Source organism: Manis pentadactyla, chromosome Y, assembly GCF_030020395.1.
Source record: "Manis pentadactyla isolate mManPen7 chromosome Y, mManPen7.hap1, whole genome shotgun sequence".
NCBI classification, from domain to species: domain Eukaryota; kingdom Metazoa; phylum Chordata; class Mammalia; order Pholidota; family Manidae; genus Manis; species Manis pentadactyla.
In genome coordinates this window covers 33,529,693-33,552,394 of record NC_080039.1, presented here as the reverse complement: position 1 = coordinate 33,552,394, position 22,702 = coordinate 33,529,693, and the positions used below count along the sequence as shown (strand labels likewise).

Genomic DNA, 22,702 nt, shown 5'->3' with positions numbered 1-22,702 from the left:
GGCTCACCCAGGGGCCACGGAGAGGGTGCAGGGGGCCGGGGCCTGCATGCACAATGCACTGTGTGAGAAGACCAGCCAGGCGCTTAGGGACCCTGGTCTGAGGATCTGTAATGCACGGTGGACCTGTCTGGTCTTTCCTCCCAAGGGAGACATTATCTTTATGAATCAAGTAGTGGTATGAAAGCACATGGGCCACTTGCTTGAGAGAAAGATGCCACTGATGACTTCTGAGGCAGCTGGGTCTGCAAATGACCTTGAAAACACAGTCCAGATACAGGCTGTCAGCACCTCTCTGCTTGCAATACATGCAGAAATGCAAACATCCAAGCAAAACGGTCCCCACATCTTCTCACTGTGACTTGGTCCACAGATAAGAAAATGACGTATGGGTAGAATAGAGCTTGGAATATGTGAAAAATGGAGACACAATAACTCTCCATCCCTCTGGAAAATGCTGAGAAACTGCCCCAGGTTGGTCTCCTTCCTCCAAACTAGGCCTTTGCTGTTCACATTAAAGGGTTTCCCCAATGCAATCCTGAGAAAACTGTGCTTCAGACACCTTAGCAGCTTTGCACTCCAAGGCCTCGTGGCCACCCCATTGGGAAGTTCATTGCACCCACAACTTCCCTGTGAAGAAGGAAAGTACAGGGATGCAGCGTCCTTGGTGATGGATTCCACACCCATGTCTTATTCACCACTGACAGCCAGCTTTCTGGACCATGAGAAGTCCCTGAGTGGAAGACCACTATTGCCCAGCCAATGTGACACTTTCTATATCATTAGAGATGCCTGAGGGATCAATACTGATAGTTTGTTTTAATTAGGTTCAGAGCATGTGCATCTGTGTGTTTGTGTGCTAATGTGCAACTCTCTTTTATGATGACTAATATTTTGGACTCAAGTTATTTCTTAAGGGAAGTCAGTTTGTGGGTGGGAAAGAAGCAATAAAAGATTAAAAGTCTCCTGGCCAGTTTGGTAAAACACCATAAAGGGCTTTGTGCACCAAATGGTTGTTCATTTTTCTACTTACTTTCCAGCCATCTATTACCTCTACATCCTTGCTTATGGTATGCAGAATTGAGTAAAGAATTCACCTTAATACAAGTTGTATTTTGAAGTTCATATTGGCCTGAGTCACGGGAGCATCTGATTCTTTCCAGATGATACACTCAGATGTGTATGTTTTTAATCTAAAACAGAATGAGAGGCAGAGACTAAGAGAGGGAAGAGAGAGGAAAGACAGAGAGAAAGAAAGAATTTAAAAAAATGACAAGACACGTATCAACTCAATCATTTCTTAGCATTATTCACCACATCTGAATTTTGTAGAACAAATTAGAGATTTTATAATGGGCAAGATGTGGCCAGTGAAAACGAAGTGTCTATGCATATTGTTGAAAATATTCACCATGTAGCCCTGATGGGTACAGAGCAGATGGTATAATCTCTGATGCCTTTGACAGAAAACAATTTCCACTCCACTTGTTTAGTGAAATAATTCTCAACCTAAATGAGGAATTAACTATGGAGGAGGAACGAAATTAAATTGTTGGATGTTGTAAAGCATTATGCTACAACAAAGAGCTGGAGAAATTAACAGGCTACTCTCGGAGTGACCTTAAAGGTTCATTTTAGTGAGCACATTCATAAGTGCGGTCATGACAGCCCCTTAACTCACCCATATGGGTGATTGTCCAAGTCATAAAGGGAAATCACTAGGTCATATGCAATGGGAAATTTGGATAGAAAGGGTCTGTCTTTCCACCTCTACAGTTAGTTCCTCATTTAGGTTAAGAATTATTTCTTTGAAGATGTGGTACATATACACAATGGAATATTATTCAGCCATAAGAAGAAAACAAATCCTACCATTTGCAACAACATGGATGGAGCTAGAAGGTATTATGCTCAGTGAAATAAGACAGGCAGAGAAAGACAAGTACCAAATGATTTCACTCACTGTGAAGCATAGAACAAAGAGAAACTGAAGGAACAAAACAGCAGCAGAATCACAGAACCCAAGAATGGACTAACAGTTACCAAAGGGAAAGGGACTGGGGAGGATGGGTGGGAAGGAAGGGATAAGGGGGGGGAAGAAAGGGGGCCTTGTGATTAGCATGTATAGTGTGGGGGGGTGCATGGGGAGGGCTGTGCAACACAGAGAAGACAAGTAGTGAGTCTACAGCATCTTACTACACTGATGGACAGTGACTGTAATGGGGTGTGTGGGGGGGGACTTAGTGATGGGGGGAGCCTAGTAAACATAATGGTCTTCATGTAATTATAGATTAATGATAACAAACAAACAAACAAAAAAGAATTATTTCTTTGGCTCCGGAATGAGAACAGAAAGCATCCGTCATTACAGTAGCTTCTCTGGAGTGGCCCCAGGGATCCCTGCCCCTGCGACTCACACCCTTATTCAGACCTCACTTACGTGTCTCAGGGATGCTTTGCATGGCCAATAGATACTGCGGCTGTGCAAGCGACGCTGTCGGACTCCCAAGGTCAGCTCATCAAACACGTTAGGGTTTCTATCTCGCTCCCTGTCCTGGATCCCTCATCTGCAGAAGGCCAGCAGCAACCGTGTAAAAAGCTCGAGCAGCCCAACACAGAAGGCTGCCTGGTGAGAGAAAGCCGAGCGCACGGAGCGGAGACCCGCCACCCACAGCCAGGCCAGGGAGCCACCCTGCAGGCAGACCTTCCGGACCAAGGGAAGCTTTACAAGCCCAGTTGACATCATACGACCCCTGAGCCAGAGGGACCCAGCTCGACCACTCAAGGATGCCTGAAGCATGGAGATGGTAAGAAACGGATGGGTGTGTGGGACACCGTGCACTGTGTGTATTTGTTACACAGCACATGGTAACTGACTGCGTTGCCAGCACCCTCCTCTGCTTTGGAAATGAGATGGAAATGCTGGGAGATGAAGTATCAGTGCAACGTCAACATGGTGCGACATTGGTGTCCGTGACACGGGTCGCCAGGCCACTGCAACGATAACGCCATGTGGGCAACGCATCAGTGGACGTGACCCTGTTCTGGCAGACATTACAGCCAGTGCATTACAAGGTGGAAACTGTCAAAGTATCAGAGTCCAAAATACTTTTGACTTTTTTCATTGTCATGTGTCCATGTTCACATTTGAGAAAAAGATAAGGAAAATCAGATTTATGTTTGAACTAGGCCAGCTGATTCCGAGGTTCCCAAGGGGAAAAAACCTGCAAAAAGATCCAGGAAAGTTCAGGGAATGAAAGGCAATGAAGGGGGAAAATGATGCCCCACAGATATTAAATCATATTTTAAAGCTACAGTAATTAAATAGGTTGGTTCTAGCTTATGGGATATGACAAGAATATTTATGGAATGACTGTTTATAGCAAAAATGTTTGGACATACTTTCAATGTCCATCAATAGAATAATGGTTAAATAAATAATGGTCCGCCCACTCGATAAAATGCCACACAGGCATTTAAAAGGATGAATCGTCTCAGTATAATTATGGATCAGTCTCCGCAGTTCTCTTTATGTGGATAAAATAAGATGTTACACAGATAATCTACAGATGTAATCAGTGGCTAAGTGCTGAACTTCAGCCTGGTTCCTGTAAAACAGTTCTTAGGTTTGCAGTAGTGATTCTTTAGTAAGGCATTTGATTCTAATTTACCTGAAGGATTTAAGAGCAAGTGTGGACCCATGAGAGGCTAGTTTTATTGGCTGAAATAAACCAAACTCTTTCAGGAAGAACTCTAAACACAAATCTGGCTAAACTTGTAAAATAAAGTATTTTAAGATAGAGTGACCTCTAGATACTTAAAACGTGGTTTGAAGGTTTTTCAAGGTTTTGATTTCTATATACTCAAACATATGACTAAACCAAAAGATAAATAGCATATTTGACTGTTAAACCTGGCTTGGGATAAGAAGGTCAAGACTCTATTTCTTTTGTTAAAATGGCTTGGGCAGAGAAAGACAAATACCATATGATTCTGCTTATCTGTGGAATCTAAACAAAACAAAACAGCAGTAGATTCATAGACACTGAAAAGTGACTGGTGGTCACCATGGGGGAGGGGCTGGGCTGGGTGAGGGGGATAAAGAGGCACAAAATCTCCATCACAACATAAATTAGTCACGAGGTTTAAAATATCACATAGAGATATAGTGAATAGTTCTGTAACATCTTTCTATGTAGACAGTGACTATACCAGATGGGGTGATGGCTTAGTAACGTAGATTATCATTGAATTGCTGTGCTGTACACTTGAAACAAATATAATGTTGCCTATCAACTATACTTCAATTAAAAGTACATTTTAAAATATACCTTGGGAAGAAAGAAACAGGAAATGAACATACACTGTTTTTTTTTTTTTTATATGTATCCTTATTCCTTCATAGTTCAAGAGTTTCAAGTGTTGGGCTGTAAAACAACGATGCCCATTTTGTTTATAGACCATTGTTGATATGACTTTAGTAATAATAACTCATTTCTCCCCTGGCACTTGATCCTAATTTCATCTCAAGAACAAAAAAAATGGGCCTGTGTTTGGAGAGCGGTACAGAAACCTGTGGTGTTCTTGGTAGAACGGTGTGAAATCCTAACGGAGAAAAGGGCACCTCACTAAAAAGCTGCATCATGTTTGAATCTGATGCAATCCGATAAACTATATATTCCGCAGATGAAAAACCAGGTCTGGCATTGAAAACAGCCAGAGAATGTTTTAAATTTTCATGTTTCAGATTCTTGTCTAAATCTAGACTGAGACAGAGTCCCCCCCCCACCACTCTGCATTTCAGTGTCTTAAATCATAAATTTTAAATTCTTATGTTCTTATTTTGCCCATGCGGTGAATGTCTACTTCCTGCTATTTAACCTAAGGGAAGAAAATACTCAATTCTCATGCAAGGAAACATAAGAGAAAGTAGCCACCACTACAAGCAGTTCTGAATATTAGGTCTTCCTGATAACAAGTGGTTGTTACGGTTAAAAATGAGCTGCCAGCCTCGGATGGAAATGCACGGTGCTCATCCTGCTGCCGGGCCCCTGCAGACAGACACACAGCCCTTCCCTTCCGCCGTGCAATGAATGCTTCAGCTCCAACTAGAACTCCCGCTCCCTCCCCTGCAGTTTGGTTTTCCACTCTCTGGTGAAGGACTCTCACACCACCTCCTATTAATTTTGGCGGACATTAAATTGTCACTCACCAAGCAGGCCTCTGCGAATTCGGCCTCCCAGGACAAGCGATGGGAAATGGCCTCTCACTGTTACTGATCAATGCTCACAGCTAAAAGCAAGCCTCCTGGCCAATTATTTGGGCATCTGAGGAAGTAAGTGGGTCCTGTCCTCCTGGACAAGCCACCCTCGCCTAAAATCACACCTCGCCGGCGCCTTGCCCACCTGGTCCCCTGCCGTCTGCACAGAGTGTCTCTGTGTCTGCGTCAAGTGTCACCCGGACACACAGGACACACAGCTGTGGGTTGGGGTAAGAACTGGCTTAGAACAGGTGGCCTGGAGCTGGGGCTGGGGGAGGAAAGGCCCAAACCAGCAGGTGGGAAGCACTGTTCATGCAAATGGCTTTTCCCTGGACAGCAGGGACACATGCCACGTGCTGTCCTGTGCCTGGGGCCACTGCGAAGGGTGATTCCCTCTGTGAGGTCTGACCTGTTTTCTGGACACCCACATTCTGAATCTCCCTGCTGGGCCACTTTCCCCAGAGAGAAGGAACCCCGTGCGGAACAACTCCCCTTGTAGCTTCATGGGCAGTTGTCCATCATTAATTTCAAACACGCAGAAACCTTTTCTGTGCAGCCACGATCAATGGACCCCCGCTAGGAGGTGGTGCATGTGTCTCTCGGGGCTGGACGGGGTTTCAAAGTGAGGGATAAGTGGATGTTGGTGGTCGCCTGTAAGAGGGTGAAGCGTGAGGGGAAGAAAACGCCGGAGCCAGAGGGAAGGTTTACGGTGGGTGAGAGCAGTGCCACCCATTGCTGCTGCCCCGTGCCCAGAGAGAAGAGCTGGAGCAGGTCTCCCTGCCTGCCTGCCTGTGCATCCGTTACAGCGGGGTCTCCCTTGATGCGGGCAGTCACCAGCCGTGTGCCACGTGTTCCAGCTCACAGGGCACCTTTGCTTCAGAGAACACCCTGGACCCCCACAGCGATCACATCAGGAAGGCTAACTGTCGCACCCTTTTACAGGTGGGAAACTGAGGCTTGGAGAGAGTGTGTGAAGAGAAGCACCCTCCTCAGGCCACTCAGGGTCCCACTGAGCTTAGACCCTCGGACCCATCACGCTGGGCTTTGGTCATAGCTTGACTTGAGCATGAACAACTGTTATCCCCATTTTCCAGAAAGGGGAACTAGGTCGTGGAGGGTGTCAGTAAACCACAGGCGGTTGTGCAGGGGTACGCCACGGGTTGTCTGGCTCAATCTGAGCTCTTAGTCGCTAGGAGAGTCAACAGCAGCAGATCACAGACGAGGGGCTGCTCCAGGAGGGGACAGTCAGGGGGAAATGGTGGCACAACCATATAGGGGAGCCCAGAAATGGCACCAAAGGCTGGAGTGAGGTCTTTATCTGTCAGTCTTGGTCAAAGGAAACCCATGCCGTATTCTTGATCCTAATCAGAATCTATCCTTTGAGCAAAAGTCAGGGATAGCAACCACGAGTGCATCGGTTAGCAAAGCTAGAGTGGGCGAGAGAACGGGTCCAGGACACATAGGGTTTGTGGTGGGGATCCTTACAGAACACAATGGAAAACCTACATGAAGGCAGAGCAGAGTGGGAATACATTGTCCAGTGTTAAATTTATTTTCCAGCCCGTAAATACATCCCACCCACCCGACCTCCTCATCAATTCTAAAACACGTACTTTACACAGAAGCCCTCTCAGCATGACAAGAAAGTTGAGGGGCTGCAGCAGGAAAAACATGGCCATTTTTAAATGACTGCCTTACGGGAATTCAGCCTTATCTGGAAGCTCTCTTCTAGGAACGTGGTGATTCCTAAAATTCTGGTAAGAGATTTATGTATCTCTGAATGTGATGCATTTCCTCACTGGGGAAGGATACAGGACAATCCCACTTCACACGGAGGAGGAATTTACAAAGCAAAAAGATAAGGGAAAGAGGCCAGGGTGTCTGAAACCCACAGATGAACAGTCCACGTCCGTCAGCTCCCCAGCCGATGGCACGGCCCCTCACATCTCTGTACGGCAGTGGCTGCGAGGTAAGGAATATTGATGCTGTTTCTTTTGTGGTACTTTAATTGTATTTGTGAGACTTATATTCACAGGCCGACACATGGTAATTGAACTCAGGGGAATGCTTTCTTCATCTCAATATTAAAATTCATGTTTTTTCATGGATTGTTTTGATGTTCCAGGCAAAATATGCAGTAAACGAATTTATAAAGTTGTCTGACATGGGGTGATCAGAAAGGCTCCAGGATTAATGGCATACACGAGGTAAGAGGGTACAGGAGCTCTGGGGAAATATGCCCGTGCATACACCAAGCATGGATGCATGCGTGTGTGCACACACCACCATGCATAAGGGGTGCAGGATGCAGGCAGTTGGGTGCTTCTCATGTGCCAGGACTTCTTTGCTTTGAGTCTGCCTGTCTGAGCAAAGTTCCCTCGTCACGGAAAGGACCCCAGAACAGGGCACGCAAACGGGCTGTGAACAGCAGATGTGGCTGTACTCGTTTTTTTCTTGATGTCTCAGAAAAGATATTTAACTTCAGAGCAGTTGCATTTCCTGTCTTATCAAGTATTAGGATATTTAGAACACTCCTCTAACCCACACATGGCAGGAGCATTCCCTGGCATGAGAACCAGTATCTCCAGAGGTTGCTGAGTCCCCTGGGAGCCAGCCTGACCTCTGGGTGAGAACCGCTGATTTAATTCCACCGGTATTCCTCGTGCCTCTGCCCTGCAGTGCTGCGCTAGGTGTGCAGTGGACACAGAAGAAGCAGGCAAGTGCGAGGAGCAGAGGGGCTCCGAGGCCACCAGTCACGGAGGGACCCCTGCGTCACCGCTTATAAGCAGGGCTGCGAGCACAGCCACAGAGCAGGGGGGCACACCTGGGGACGGACCCCACAGGTGGAAGGGAAAGCAGGTCAGAGCTTTCCTAGGAAAGAGCAGCTCCACCGTGCTGGAGGGTGAACACGACTTTCTGGAGAAGAGGGGCTGAGGGACCCAGCCAGGGGGACAGCCTGTTTGAGGGTCTTCAGGGCACACAGAAGCACAGAGACAGAAGCAGGAGGGTCGGCGGGCATGCAGCCCAAAGAGTGAAGTGGGGGGCAAGTGGGAAAGGAGGCCAGGAGTCAGGTTTTGCATGGCCAGGTGGACCATACACGACGTGAATGCTGGATGGCATTCTGAGCTCTGTGGGAGCCTGGGGGCAATGACTGAGGGGTGAATCCCATGGCCGACCAGCTCAGGGAAAAGGTCATCAGGTGTGCACGAACGGGGTAAGGAAGAGCAGGTGCAGAGAGTCCCCAGGGGAAGGGTCTGGCGGGAAACAGCAAAAGAAGGCAGCATGTGCCCCGCAGTGGCATGCTGGCCATGCAGAAGGGAACAGGGGACGGCTGGCAGCCACTGCAAAGGGTGCTCATCCCCCAAAGGGGACCTGCTCCCCCAGGGCGCCCCCCCACTGCCAATCCTTGCTCTGCACAGCATTGCTCAACTTATTTCATGGTTATTTCCCTTAAATGTGTACCTCCTGTCCTGGGCTTTTTCCAGTCACACCGTAATCCGGTATCTAGGTATAGACGCCGTTGCGTCAGCCTACCTGGGCTCTTGGCGATGGCTTTCGCAGGTCACCGCAACATAACATGACTGTTAATAAATGCCAACATCTTCTTCTTCCTGATCACCGAGGCACCCACTGAAATGATGTGGCTGAGGGGACTATTTGTGTGTTGAAATTCAGTTCTCCGACTCTCACCGTTTGTGCTTTGTGAGAGCTCTGCCACTGGGATTTGCAAGAGAAATTGTGTTCCTGCTCCTGCAAGGTTTGAAATGGAAACAAGAGCATGTGTGGGCATGGCCACTTTTTCACGTGTGTGACATTGGTAGAGAAGGCGTGGTGTGTGAGAGACCAGGCTTGTTGCTGGGGGGAGATGACACACGACTTCTCTTTCCAGGGTGAAATGAGCAGGTCGGCCCCATCCTCCAGAAAGGCCCAAAGATCAGAGATGTCTTCCCAGGCTGGCTTGACGGGGCGGTGCCCGGGGTTTACCCTCATCACTATTTACGGGGGACAGATATTCAAAGCGATAGTCCAGTGGGCTGAGGTTTCCATTTTCCGTCTGCAGATAGATGGAAATGTATGCATCTCTGTTACAGACACTGGGATGCATTTGTTCACAAGGAGCAGGAAGCAGAAAGGGCTAAATCTGACGATGGAAAAAGACGTTCATGAGGTGAATAGCCAAAACGGCGGTAGCAGTTCCAATTAGGAAAAGGAGGTCTAAAAAGGTGAAAGGACAGGACCCAAAGGAGCAGATTCTAGCAGAGAAATTGTTTCCACAGTGAGGGCGGGCAGATCTGGTTCCAACACACCCACAATTTACTATCGGGGACCATGCCTCTTGGTCCCAGCCCCTAATATATAAAAAGAAGATGGTAAGTTCTACCTTAAGAAGTTTTATAAGCATTAAATAGGATAATATATATCAAAGTGCTTAATGGCATGGCATATGACTGATGCCTCCTACATTGTAGTCTTTCATCTGAAAATGTTTCAACTATTTATATTTTTACTCTCACATCTGAAGCCCAGCAGTGGATACATCCATTTACTATAACATATTTTTCACACCTTGGCAAAACTTTAGGCATAGACTCCATTAGGAAACCTATAAAAATTTCATAAATATGAAATTAGAGCCTGCAGGAATGCAAATTTTATTCTATGGTTCTGATGTGTGCCTCCAGGAAACGGCCCTTTACAACAGCTGTATCACGTTTATGCTCTGATTCTGGTGCCTGGGAAGGGGAAATAAAGTGACCTGGTCTCCTTCTGTTTCACCTAAAATGGCCCAAATAAGGGAGAATTATAATAATGCCTGTGGCTCCCTAACGGGTTTCCATCCATTATCACAGTTAAGCCAGGCGATGGTTCCCCTGGCTAATCAAAATCAGTCAGGTTAAAGGTGTTGAAGATAGAGATGTAAACTGAGTCACCCTCGGGATAAACATATGGTTGAAGTCGGGCGTTGAGTCTAAAGCACATCTGTTGTACTTGGTGGTTCTTAGAACTCAAGTCCAAGGAACCAAGATGTTCCCTACCCCACAGAGAAAGTGGCTGAGCGGCAGAGGCTTACCTAGACGCACATCAGGGCAGAGCAGAGGGAAAGAAGTCAGCTTCCTGGAGGCAGAGGCACAAGAATGAGTCCTTGCCCACTGGGGGACATGCACGTGCCGGAGACATGTGTGTTTGGCATTATGGACATGACGAGAACCGACCGGAAGACTGGATGTGGTCCCCTAACTGTGGCCGCCACACCAGATGTAAATGCTGGCCCCCCTTCCCTACTCCACTCCCAGGTGGGACCCTTTTTCAGCACCCAGCCAGGGCATTAGCATGTCTCAGGGATGTCTGCTGAATCTGAAATATTGCTTCTGAGGCTGTCCTTCGCACATCCCAGAAGCCGTCAACATTATCGCCATCCACGCGCCTTTTTGTAAGGAATGTAATGCCTTCTTTACCATCTTATAATGAAAACTCTCACACACTACACCCTAGCACAGTCATAATTTGAAAATAAATCAGTGCAATGCCCTAGCCATGCTATAAAGAAAATCGAGGAAAGTGGTTCTAATAAAATAATATGCATTCCAACACGCCAATGATGACGCCCAATGGCCAGACGTTCTTAAGGGGAATGTGGGGCATGGCAGAGGAGAATGCAGAATGCACTGCAGTGGGGACTTAGCATTGTGGGAAGGAACAACAGACAAGATGTTTTTGGAGGTAGCAGGAGAAGAAGAGGGAGATAATGGCAGACCAAGTAAGGGTGACCTGCCGACACCGGTCCCAGGCTGTCCTGGTGGACAAAAGGAGACAGCACACACCCTCACACAAGCGGCCTTATTTCTGCACATCCTTCCAGGAATACGGAATGAAGCAGGTTGGGATAAACTGCCATGGAAAGTGCTGTGCATGGGAGATGATTCCAGGATGGCGAGTAGAACTCCTGTCGTTCCCACAATGTCCTCAAATGCCTCTCAACGTTTGGGTAAGTCCCACGCAAAAGAAAGTATCCATATCTTACCTCACCATCCATGATGCTTGGATTCTGTAAGAACATGAGTGGGTTTCAACATTGTGGGGAAAAGGTATAGAGTATACGGGGAAAACAGACTTCGGTTGTAGGCTCACATACTGATGAAAAAGTTCTTTATGTGCAGGGGTATTTAAGGAGGCTTCCGAGAATCAGGCAGGACGTGGGGCAGTTCTCTGTTGCGGTCTGCCTCGGCGTGCCAGTGTGTCTTGATAACTGACCCTACCCAGAAAAGCCTTCGTGTCTTTATGTATTTTGGTTGCTAAAAAGGGCAGACATTTCCAAAAGGCTCCCTAGGGGGGCAACACCATCCCATTCAGAACCGGTAGAAGTGCTAGAAGCCAATGATAAGATTAGGTAATTACCGAGACACAACTGCCCTCAGAGGGGGTGAAACATAGGAGGTATGTTCACGGGAGGCAGGAAGAAACAGCACAGCGTTTGACAAATGCCAGTGGAGGTTCAGCACGGGGTCCAGATGCCCAGAGCGACTAAGCTACTCACGCCTATTGTCCCCCAGGCCTGTCTGCAGAGCCCAGGCCCTTCCCAGAACTGCACATGCAGAACGGACGACTGGAGAACGTGCATCCCTTCTGCTCATTAGACAACGGCTTTCTTGCTGGAGGTGGCATGCCATGTACGCCTTTCTGGGGAGATCGGCCCAAACAGTCATGTCTTCGGAGGTATTTGTCCTAAAGCAGAGCCCGCACACCCAAGAACCCCTGGGTCTTACTCACAGTCCAATCATCAAGTTGCAATTCTCCCGCTTTCAGGTGTAGCAGGTGTGTGGTTAAGACGACACATGCATTGAGGGAGTTCTTATTTCTCGCCTCGTGTTTACCATCTGGGGTGGATGACGGACACATGAGAGCAGAGACATACACACCCGAAGCCGGGGGGGTTCCCACCTGGGGCCATCCTGTGTGTGTGCCTCCTTTGCACCCGTGAACACTCTGTGCTCATCCATGTGAGCAGGGGGGCAGCATACCCCACAGGGTCCGTCCGATGCTCAGTGTAAAGGTGTAGGGTGGGTGGGAGGGCTGGGCATCCGTGAGCTGCCAGGATGCAGGATTCAGAAGGAAAACTGAGGCAGGAAGGACCCCAGGGAGGAGGTCGTCGGGAGAACACAGACAGTGCCGGGCGGGGACCAGCCGAGTGTCAGGGGGTGACACTGAAATGCTCCCACCTCTGGAAGGATGCTGAGAGCTCAGGCACATGGCGGCCCTGTGACTCTGCCTGCTGTCCCCAGAAGGGAAGGATCTGCATCTCCGGGTGGAGGTCACTGCCTTAAATCACAGGGAGCAGGTGCGCACAGACAGGCTTTAATGTGCCACCCTGGGACTTCAAGTCCTGGAAGGGTGACATGTCTCAGAGGGCATTCCTGAGGAGCTGGGGATGATGTCAGCCGTGGAACTCGGAAAACTCATCTTGCCAGGGAGTTTGGGGGTTTTGATAAACTCCTTCAGGTCCAAAATGAAGTGAAAGTTCCAGGAAATCCTAGTGGAATGGCAGGGCTCCCACTGTCGTGTCATCTGCTTTCCTGCAGCCCTCTCTGTGCCCATGGAGGGTAGGGGGCAGCTGCCCCAGGCCGGGCCACGGGGTGGGGAGGGATGTACAGCTGACAAGTCATTCCTTCAAAAGGGACATTTGGAATAGAGGGCCTTGAAGAAATGATTTTAAGGCACTGCTTTATGTCTGAGGGTATCTTGCCTTGCCTTCTGTGTGGGAAACACAACAGCATAGAGGACCTGAAGCTGTCCTAGGCTTCCACACCCAGCACCCCGTGCTTTCCTCTGCAAACACAGCAACTTCGATTTTAAGCATTGCTCAGTCTACACCAGGGGAGTGTAATCTCTTTGTGAAGAATGATTCTCTCCATTTTAAAAAACAAACAGGGCTTGATCCCAGAACCAGTGAGAAAATGAGTCCTGCAGAAGAGGGCAGAAAGTAGAATGGAGGGTGCCAGGGGCCGGGGCGCAGGGGAAATGGGGATAGAGTTTCAGTTTTGCAAGACGAATTCCTCCTAGAGCTTTCTGGCAGCTGTTCAACCCATTAACCTCCCCGTCTCCACCACCCAGCCTCCAAACATCACCCCGTACTGGGGTGAAGGACAGGGGGCTGGCACAGGTTTGTGGTTTTGTTTATTTTGGTGATTGTTTTAAAGTCATTTAAAGGATAAGAGAGCAGAGGTACCTCTAAGCAAACAGGAGAAGGAATGTCTCCCTCTCAATTTGGGAAGAAACCATTAAGGTGCTCACGGCCTCCAGGAAAACAGTCAACATGGGAGAAGGAAGGAGCTGGGGACAGGATGGGCTGTTTTTTGTGAGCCTCTTTCTTTTAAATTTATTTTTATTGAAGCGTACGTTGATATAGAATCTTGTATTGGTCTCAAATGTACAGCACAGTGGTTCGGCTGCTACTCATATTGTCAACTCCTCACCCCCTCTAGTGGGGTCACTATCTGTCAAGCTAGGAAGGCGTTACAGAACCACTGGCTGTCTTCTCCCCGCTGTACGGACATCCCCATGGCCAGCGTCTATTATGACTCAGAATTCTTTTCACGATAACTGACTTTCACAATTATTTGCATGTAATTCTTCAAATGCAATAAATGAAGTATCTCACTCATCTGTTCCATACCAAAAGTCAGGGTGATCTTCTGAAATATGACTGTTACTCTCCTGTGTAAAATTCTTCAGCACACCCCGCCCCCCACCCCCAAATGCCCAGAAAATAAAGTCTCAATGCTCGACAGCCTAAAGGGAGGTTCCTGGGTTCCTCAGGTACCCCTCCTGCCCCACGCAGGGGCTGGGCTGCCTTGCTCTTTGCCTGCCTCATGGCACTGGGATCTTGCTCATATCACAACATTTCTGGGTCTCCTCTGGGCTGTGCAGCCCCTGAAGGTCGAGAGCTTCTTGTCCAGGGCTGTGTCTGCGCCAGTACCGGTGCCCTGTATTTATGGAGGGAACACACACATTCTTGTCTCGTTTCTCTGACCCACGCTTAGCAGAAAATCCAGGTTGTCAGGAGAGCGCTTCAGAGAGGGTTCCTTGAAAATGGACAGGATTCTGTTTCTTTCTGCTAAGTTGATGAAAATAGCATGCGCAGGACATCACCGCATGCCTCTCAGGAAAAAGAGTTTCAGGTCGACATTTACCTTGCCTGCTTGGAGGGTGGCAGGGGGGAGATATTTGTGGAAAAAGACTAAGTCTATGAAAAAAACTACTGGGAACAAGAAAGCATTCACTCTCTTGGTTATGGGCATTTAAAGGTGAGCCCTAAAATCCAAAGGTTGGGTGCTTACTGGTCTTCTAGGCAAATGAGCTCCAACCAGCGGTCCTTGAACTTACATCAAAAGTGAGCCACCTGTCAAAGAATATGCAACTTGGGACTCACTGACAGCTTGCGAGATCAGAAACTGCAGTGGTGAGGCTTGTAACTTGGCATTTTCTAACATTTCCCCGTGTTAATTCTCATGGGTGCCCTGGTTCGAGAACCAGGGATGGGGTTGAGCTTTCATGCAAGACTCGGGGAAGCCTATGACGTCTCTGGGAGATGGGCATTCCATCCCCATTTGAAATCTCTTCTGATTAGAAATGTAGTGCTTTTCGTACAAACTTGTTCCATTTTCAGAAATCTCAACTGGGTAGAAAGTATTCATTTTAAATGAACTGCATACCCTTCTTTAACTTGCCTTCACTGGCACTTATTAGCTCGTTGAGAATCAACAGAGCCCACTTGAGCCCTTCTCACCTTCTAGAACCCTTTCAGTGTTTGAACAGGACCAGCATATCGTATGGATTATTGCTGTGTATGCGATTATCCAATTTTCTCCAGTTTAGTGACCCAAAGCAATGTTTACTGACACGTGCGCAGACCAAGGCCCTCTGGATGGGTTCCCCCAAAAGTACAAATCTAACTGCCCGGCCAGGCTGTGGCCTCCTCTGCAAACCCCACCTGGACTGACCTGCAGCCAAGCTCAGGATGTGACCGCTGAGGGGATTCAGCTCTGCAGAGGGCCTCTCTGTTCCACGCGGCTGTGGACACAGCCATGACGGCGGCCCCCTGATAAGACCGGCATCCTTACAAGAGGAGGAAGACACATCAGGGCTTGCTGTCTGTCCACCACGGGAGGACCCAGCGAGAAGTCAGTGTCTGCAAACGAGCGAGAACGTTCTCACCAGAACCAGAACGGCCGGCACGCTCACCTTGGACTTCCCGCCTGGGACACAGCGGATTCTGTCCGGTAAGCCCCCATCCGTGGCATTTTGCTATGACAGTCTGAGCTGATTAGAAAATGCCCCGATGTCAGATGCCTTTTTATCTGGACTCTATTCACGGAAAAGGAGTCACACGCAAGGGTGAATCTCAGGAGGCCAGGCTCAGTGGGATCCAGCCAGAGGCCCGCCTACCACACAGGTGCTTCTGAGTCTTCTTTCCTCCACGTGCCCCTATCGCTTGGCACTCTCACCAACCCACATCCCATCTCTGGTCTTGGGGTTTGTCTTTGCTGGGACGCTGACTTCGGCCGTGGCTCTTCTAAAATCTCACTCAGAAATGAAAATGAGAAGGATGTCTCTCTGTCTTTTCTTCCCCACTCCACCCAAGTCCCAGTTATTTTATTTTAGGACATTTTATTTCCATCTGCCTGCAATGCTCAGGATTTTTTCACTGAAGTCTATAGGCACGTGTCCGAGTGTGTTGTGACATCCACTGTCCGGCCACGGTTCTTGTGTTTCTTTTCTTGTTCGTGCTTCATGTCTCGAAATCCATGTTATGTACGAAGTCTCACTGCTCAGGCTGGGAGATCTTTGTTCTCCGATAGCCTTGAAGTTTTGGACGCAGGCAGAAACTTCATGGCACACATACACCAAGGGGCATTCTTTATATTATTTTAAACTCTTCCCCATCTCAGCAGTTGGAAAGGCACCTGCTGAGTAATGCTCAGCAGAACTGAGAAAGGTCTAGAAAGATTTTAGCTTCCTTTGGTCTATTTCGAGTCACAGACTATGCTTGTAAGAATACAGCAAAACATTTTATGTAAGATTCTGCATTTCAGTTTATCTGCCAGCCATAGCATCCCAAATTAAAGTGAATTAATTCATAAATATGCTGGGCTCTTAAGAGAAACAGAACAAATCCTCGGCATGTCCAGTGCCCTTTGTTGGGGAGGAAGATTCTCCTCTACCCTTCAAGGTTCTTCTGGCTGGTCTAAGAGTTAAATGGGCATGTGACAGATTAATAGCAGAAAATCAAAGTTAATTATGTATGGGAATCCACACAGACATGAGAGATCCCAACGACACTTGGGCAAAATGAGGTGTCTATGTCATGCTGGACCTCCGGGAAGGGGTAGGGGCCTGAGGCTCAATGGAAACAAGGGCAGTTCACAGGAAGATGGAAAAGAACCAATGTTTGGAAAACAGAGGTTTTCTGGGCCACCCAGAAATGATGGGACACAGAGAGGAACTGGACCCAACAGGCCTTGCCAGTTTACCACCTCTAGTTCATAGTATAGTGTAGTTATCTGCAGTGAAATGCCCTTCCTGGAGAATGTCCCATCTCTGGGTTCCTTTAGGCAGGTGCAAGACAGGCAGAAAGAAAAGCTTCCTGAGTTTTCCGTTACTGAAAAATAATCAGCCTAAAATAATCCACGTGCCAAAGAGACACATGTTGGGGTGGAAAACGTCCCCGCCCTGCACCTGTGCGTTAGATTCCATGTTTTGAAACTGTGCAAGTCAGCAGGTTTCTACTCTGCCCCCACCCAACACAAAGAGTAACACAAACTACAGTCGTCACTATTTTTATTGTTCGGCCACACAGGGTTGTCTGTGGCCGTCCACCCAGTGAACGGACCTTTGGAAAAAGCTCAGCACACGGGCTGCTTTCTTTGCCTTGCACCCCCTGCCGCAGGTAAAATATAATATCCATGTAGTATGGTGGAAAAAGCTCATGTGCCTCTGAGTTACACAGAATTGGATGTACAGCTGCATTTCATTAACCCACTTGAGAATCGATCCTTTCTAAACCTACTTTCCTGTCATTTAAGAAATGTGAATAGTCATATTTACGATATGACGGGGGCGACAGTCTAAAAGGTGAATGAAACAGTTAAAGAATAAAATATAAGTAAGTATGCATTGTTATTGTTCCTCTCTGCTATTTCTAGAGCTCACTAAGAGATTCCTTCCAGAAAGACATATCTGTCCCTGAACATATTTGTCAAAATGTAATCAGACCCCACAAAAGTTTAACATGGAAAAGGGTGTGACTTAGGTGTGAATGTAGCATGGACACCTCAGCAGTATGTTGATAACAGGGAGGATTTGGGTGGGCATTGCAAGTCTCACTTACCCAAGGGGATACAGTACAATTTGTGCTAATGGTCACATGTCCTCATTTGCATATTCCTTAGGCATCCCGCCCTCTGGAATACGATGGTGGTGGGTGGGGGAGGGGACTCAGACACCCTGAGGACGCTCTTAGTGCAAAGATTTGTGCTACCAATGGACACTTTCAACTTCCCCCTTTCTGCCTCCATAGAATGAATGAAGGGAAGAATGGATCCACTCAAAATCATATTTGAAAATGTCTTCACGGATTCCTGCTGCTTTTTTTAACCAGGGAAGCAGGTGTAATAATTTGTCTCCATTCACAAGCGCAGGGCTCTGACAGCCGGTTCTGCAGTCTCATTGCTTTTAGGAGGGCGTCTTCTCTTCTCTCAGCCGTTGTTCATGGTTAGCAGCAGACAGGGTGCCGTTTGCCACATCTGGTGTTTATGTTCCCTGCGTATTCTGACAGGACTGGACAGAGCCCACGGGAACTAATTTTAAAACAAGGAGAGCGGGCTGACACGGAGCGGGGACAGTCATGCCGTGAACCAGAGAGGCGTCTTGAGGTTGGGCTGGTGCGTTTGGGTCCTTGCCAGGTGTGGGCTGCAGTATGACACGGTGCGGGATTATGTGAGGACAGAGAAGGTGGGGGCAGGGATGCCCTGAGGGTGAAGGTGGGGTTCAAGACAGGGCAGGACGTGCATTGGGGAGCCAAGTGCGGGGTCCCCTTCTTCTGAAAAAGAAGAATAAAAAGACTGTATGCGATGATGATTGGAATGACATGGGTGCATTTTTATATGAAGTTGTGTATGCAGGGGACACACACACAGAAAAATTAAATGGTGAGATGTTAAATTTTTAGAGTGTCTAAGTAAAAGTAAATCTGCTTGGGGAACGAACAGCTCTGTCGCTTTGAGGAACACACTGGAGACAGATGTTGCGTCGGCTCTGAGGGAAAGGGGGTCCTGGAGGTAGGCCTGGGGGGCACCAGAGACCCACCGGCGACAAAACAATAGCTGGCAGCTCCCCGTTAGGGGCTTCAAGCTGCTCTTCTTCCTTTTTTTTTTTTTTTTTTAAAAAAGAAACCTTGTTGTTCATAAAAATGTAAAAATAAAACCTTACTCTGGGTTATCAATGGACAGAAAGTGAGTATCGTTCTTTAGACACACGCCAAATTTGACCGTGCTTTTACATGAGGATCAAGCAGTTATATGTGAATGAGTCATTTGTTATTTTAACACTTTTTTAGTGAATTATAGTTGCCATGCAATACTATATCGGTTTCATGTCTACAACATAGTGATTCAACAGTTATGTACATCATTCAATCCTCACCCCAACTAGTGCAGTTACTATCTGTCTACACAGAAAGATGTCACAGAATCCCTGACTATATTCTCCATGCTGCACATCCATCCCGTGACTAGTTTATATTACAATTGAGATTTTGTGGCCCTTTATGCCCTCACCCTCTGCCCCATTCCAACCCCATCCCCACGGTAACCACAAGTCACTTCTGTGTCTATGAGGCCACTGCTGTTTTGTTTGTTTTGTTTTTAGATTCCACAAGTAAATGAAATCATATAGTATTTGTCTTTCTCCACCTAGCTTATTTTACTGAGCGTAATACTCTCTAGGTCCATCCACGTCATTGCAAATGGCAGGAATTTCTTTTTTAAGGCTGAATAACATTCCATTGTGTATATGAACTGCATCTTCTTTATCCATCCATCTACTGATGGACCCTGGTTGCTTCTGTATCTTGGCTATAGTAAATAATGCATCAACCAACATAGGGGTGCATATGTCTTTTTGAATCAGAGATTTTGTTTTCTTTGGGTCAGTTCCTAGAAGCGGAATTACTGAGTCATATGGCATTTCTATTTTCAGTCTTTTGAGGACGCTCCATACTGCTGTCCACAGTGGCTGCACCAATGGACATTCCTGCCCACAGCGTAGGAGGGCTCCCCTTTCTCTGCACCCTCAACAATACTTGCTACTTCTTGTCTTTTGGATGGTGGCCATTCTGACTGGAGTGAGGTGATACCTCATGGTGGTTTTGATTTGCATTTCCCAGCTGATGGGTGACGTGGAGCACCTTCATGTGCCCGTTGGCCGTCTGGATGTCTTCTTTGGAAAAATGTCTATTCAGGTCAGCTGCCCATCCAGGAACACTAATTAGGCTTTGCTGACCCCAGAGAAAGAGGAACCACATGCCACATTAGCAGAGTGGCTTCCCAGTGAATGCGGGAGTCAGACGGAAGCAGCCCTGGGGGTCGTGGCTGCCCAGTTGTGGTGGGCACTGGGGACACAGGGAGGGCTGCCTTGCAGGCCGTGCCAGTCAAAGGCCAGGATTCCCCTTGGGAACATCGTGGATGAGGGTGGATCCGCTCTTGCGCCCACATGGACCCTGACCGAGGGGTGACCCCAGCAGCCCCCTGCCTGGGTAGCAGGTGTCTGCACTCTGGCTTCTCCCTCCCATCTGCCCCAAACTCTGAATCCACCCAGCTGCTGGGGACAGAACAGGTGCCATGCCAAGCTGCCTGCTCCCCCACATTCCACACCACACACAGGGCCATTTCTGAGTGGTTTGTCCATAGAACGTCTGTCCAAAGGAGCAGGTGGCAGCCGGGTTGAGGATCCGATCAGCTCCCTGACTTAATCTTACTTCAGAAAAATCTTTCTCTTCTTAACACAGAAAAATTGGTGCCCAAAGACTTGCATATCCACCCGAGAAGTCTTGTCATATGTGGAAGCAAAGGGGAAAATGATCCTCAAATGCTCAAGGATTCCATCTGTTTATAACCCAAAAGCTCTTCTCCAAAATAAAATCTACTTCAGCTCACAAACAAGAACTCAAACATGGTGAAATTATGGGATGCAGTCTGAAAATGACTCGTCACACCAGATAAACACAGTTTTCATACAAAAATAGACGTTTCTAATATGGTTTCCTAAATGAATTAAATATCAAAAGTTATTGAAAGAGGGACGTTTTTTGCATCATACTTAACAGATATGAATAGTGTTAAGAATCCAATACTCTGTTAGAAGAGAATATGAAAATATGACAATAAAATACAAGTTGTCTTCTTTGGATAGTAGGAGTTAAAAGGTAACCATTTCACAATTTAAGTACCAGTAATGACAAAAACAACTAATATTTAGGAGACAGTTATTAGACATCAGGAATTCTCAGCATTTTCTACGTAGATTTGTAATGTGGGTTCAGGAATTGTTTGTCTGTTTGGGCTGCACTATCGAAATGCCATAGACTGGGGGGCTGATAAACCTCCTCCAACATGTATGTCTCTTGGTTCTGGAGGCTGGAAGTCTCAGGTCCAGCCACTGGCTTGCTTTTTGGTTCACTGACAGCCGTCTTCTCTGTCCTCACAGGGTGGAAGGGGCGAGGGGCTCTCTGGGGTCTCTCTGATATGGGCACTAATCCCGTTCACAGGGGCCCCACCCTTGAGACTGACCACCTCCCAAAGGCTACCTCCTAATACCATCACAGTGGAGGTTAGGTTTCTATGTACCAATTTTGAGGGACACACACACTCAGTCTGTAGCATAAATGAAAAGTAGTTCTAGGAAAACAAAAAGGGGGCCACAGCATTTTTCAAAAAGCAGGATCTGCTTTCCAATCTTTGGGAAAGATATAAACAAACAAGATATAATCATGACAAAAGAGAAAACAAAGGAAACACGGAGAAATGCCGACATCCCTCGTCAGTGCTACTATGATAGAAACAGGTGAAACTCCTGCCTACAAATGCCACAAATTGGGCCCAAATACATCTGAAACATCTTCAGGAAAATAAGAGCCTAAGAGCAGATGTCTGACCCCCCTTGCTCCCAGTAAACAAAACCTATAGGACCTGACAAATAATCACCACAGGAAACAGAAAGCCTAGAGGAGAGAAACACAGCTGTGGTGCTCAGACTAGCATGCGGTGTCAGGAGATGCCACGCACTCCCAGGCAACTGCCTTGTCTAGAGGAAAGGGGCCCCAGGTCAGGCTCTCCCAGGGGCAGCCCCTCACCCTTCCTCCTGAGAGATGGGCGTGATTCTGTAGGATATAAATGAAAGACATCTGGGAAACTCAACCAGCCAAAAAAAGCTATGTTAGGTCTGCAGAGGCAGGGCTGTGCCCAGCTCACATCACTGGGACGTCGACCCGTGTGCTAAATAGGGAGTGGAAAGAGGGGGCACAGCTTGCAATTCTTCTCAAAACTGGCTGTTAGCGGCAATCTCCAGCGCCCCTTTTGGGGCAAAGGAGGAGGATGACAGAACTGGGAATCCTGGACATGAACAGCAAACTATCGAAAGTGGCCGTTTGCAACCATGTAAAAACGGTATGAATTGGAAGTCAGGGTGAAGAGGGGGCCTAAGTACATTTTCACGGGGACATTTTTGTGTAGAAAGTGTATCTATAACATACACATACATTGATAATTGACAGATGGGTGGATGAACAGATAGGAACTCATAGGTGACAGGTAGGTAGATGAGAGACTGATAGGTGAGAGACAGGTAGATGATGGATAGGTAGACAGGAGACAGGTAGATAATGGGCAGGGAGAAAGCTCATGGGAATAGACAGATGGATGCATGGATAAAAAGACAAACACATATTCAGGGGTCATCTCCATTGGGACTGTCTTTGGAGTCACTGAGAACATGACAGGGATCTAGGGAAAATGGTTAAATTAGATGACTTCCTGAGCTAGTTTCCTCATCTATCAGGCAGAAATACTAATGCATATACAGTCTAGTTCTTGTAAAGGTCAGATAGCTATTACCCGTCATCCAGCTGACCCTTAAGATTTTTTCCATAACTAATAGTTCCCTGCCTTCTCCGATTTAGAATGACATGTACCCAAAAAGGCATATTTAAACAAATAAACAGCATCTAATCCTGGACCATTCCGGAGTAAATGAAAATGAAATCACAAAGTGTCAATATATCATTCCTATGGTTGTGCATTACATTTTTTAAAAAGCTGAGATAACCATAAGTATTATATTACTGTGTTTCTTCGACAAAAAAACACCTGGCATACACAGAGGTGTATGTGTGCT

The 22,702-nt window shown here is 47.3% G+C and overlaps 1 long non-coding RNA gene across 1 annotated transcript in view; it reads right to left on the bottom strand.

The window, feature by feature from the left end:
* LOC118935983 (uncharacterized) overlaps positions 1–15,833 on the bottom strand; it is a 292,406-nt gene extending 276,573 nt beyond the window's left edge. The window contains exon 1 of the long non-coding RNA XR_008995389.1: positions 15,256–15,833. This is a non-coding gene — a long non-coding RNA (uncharacterized LOC118935983). The remainder of the gene's footprint in view (positions 1–15,255) is intronic.
* Positions 15,834–22,702: the final 6,869 nt, after the last annotated feature.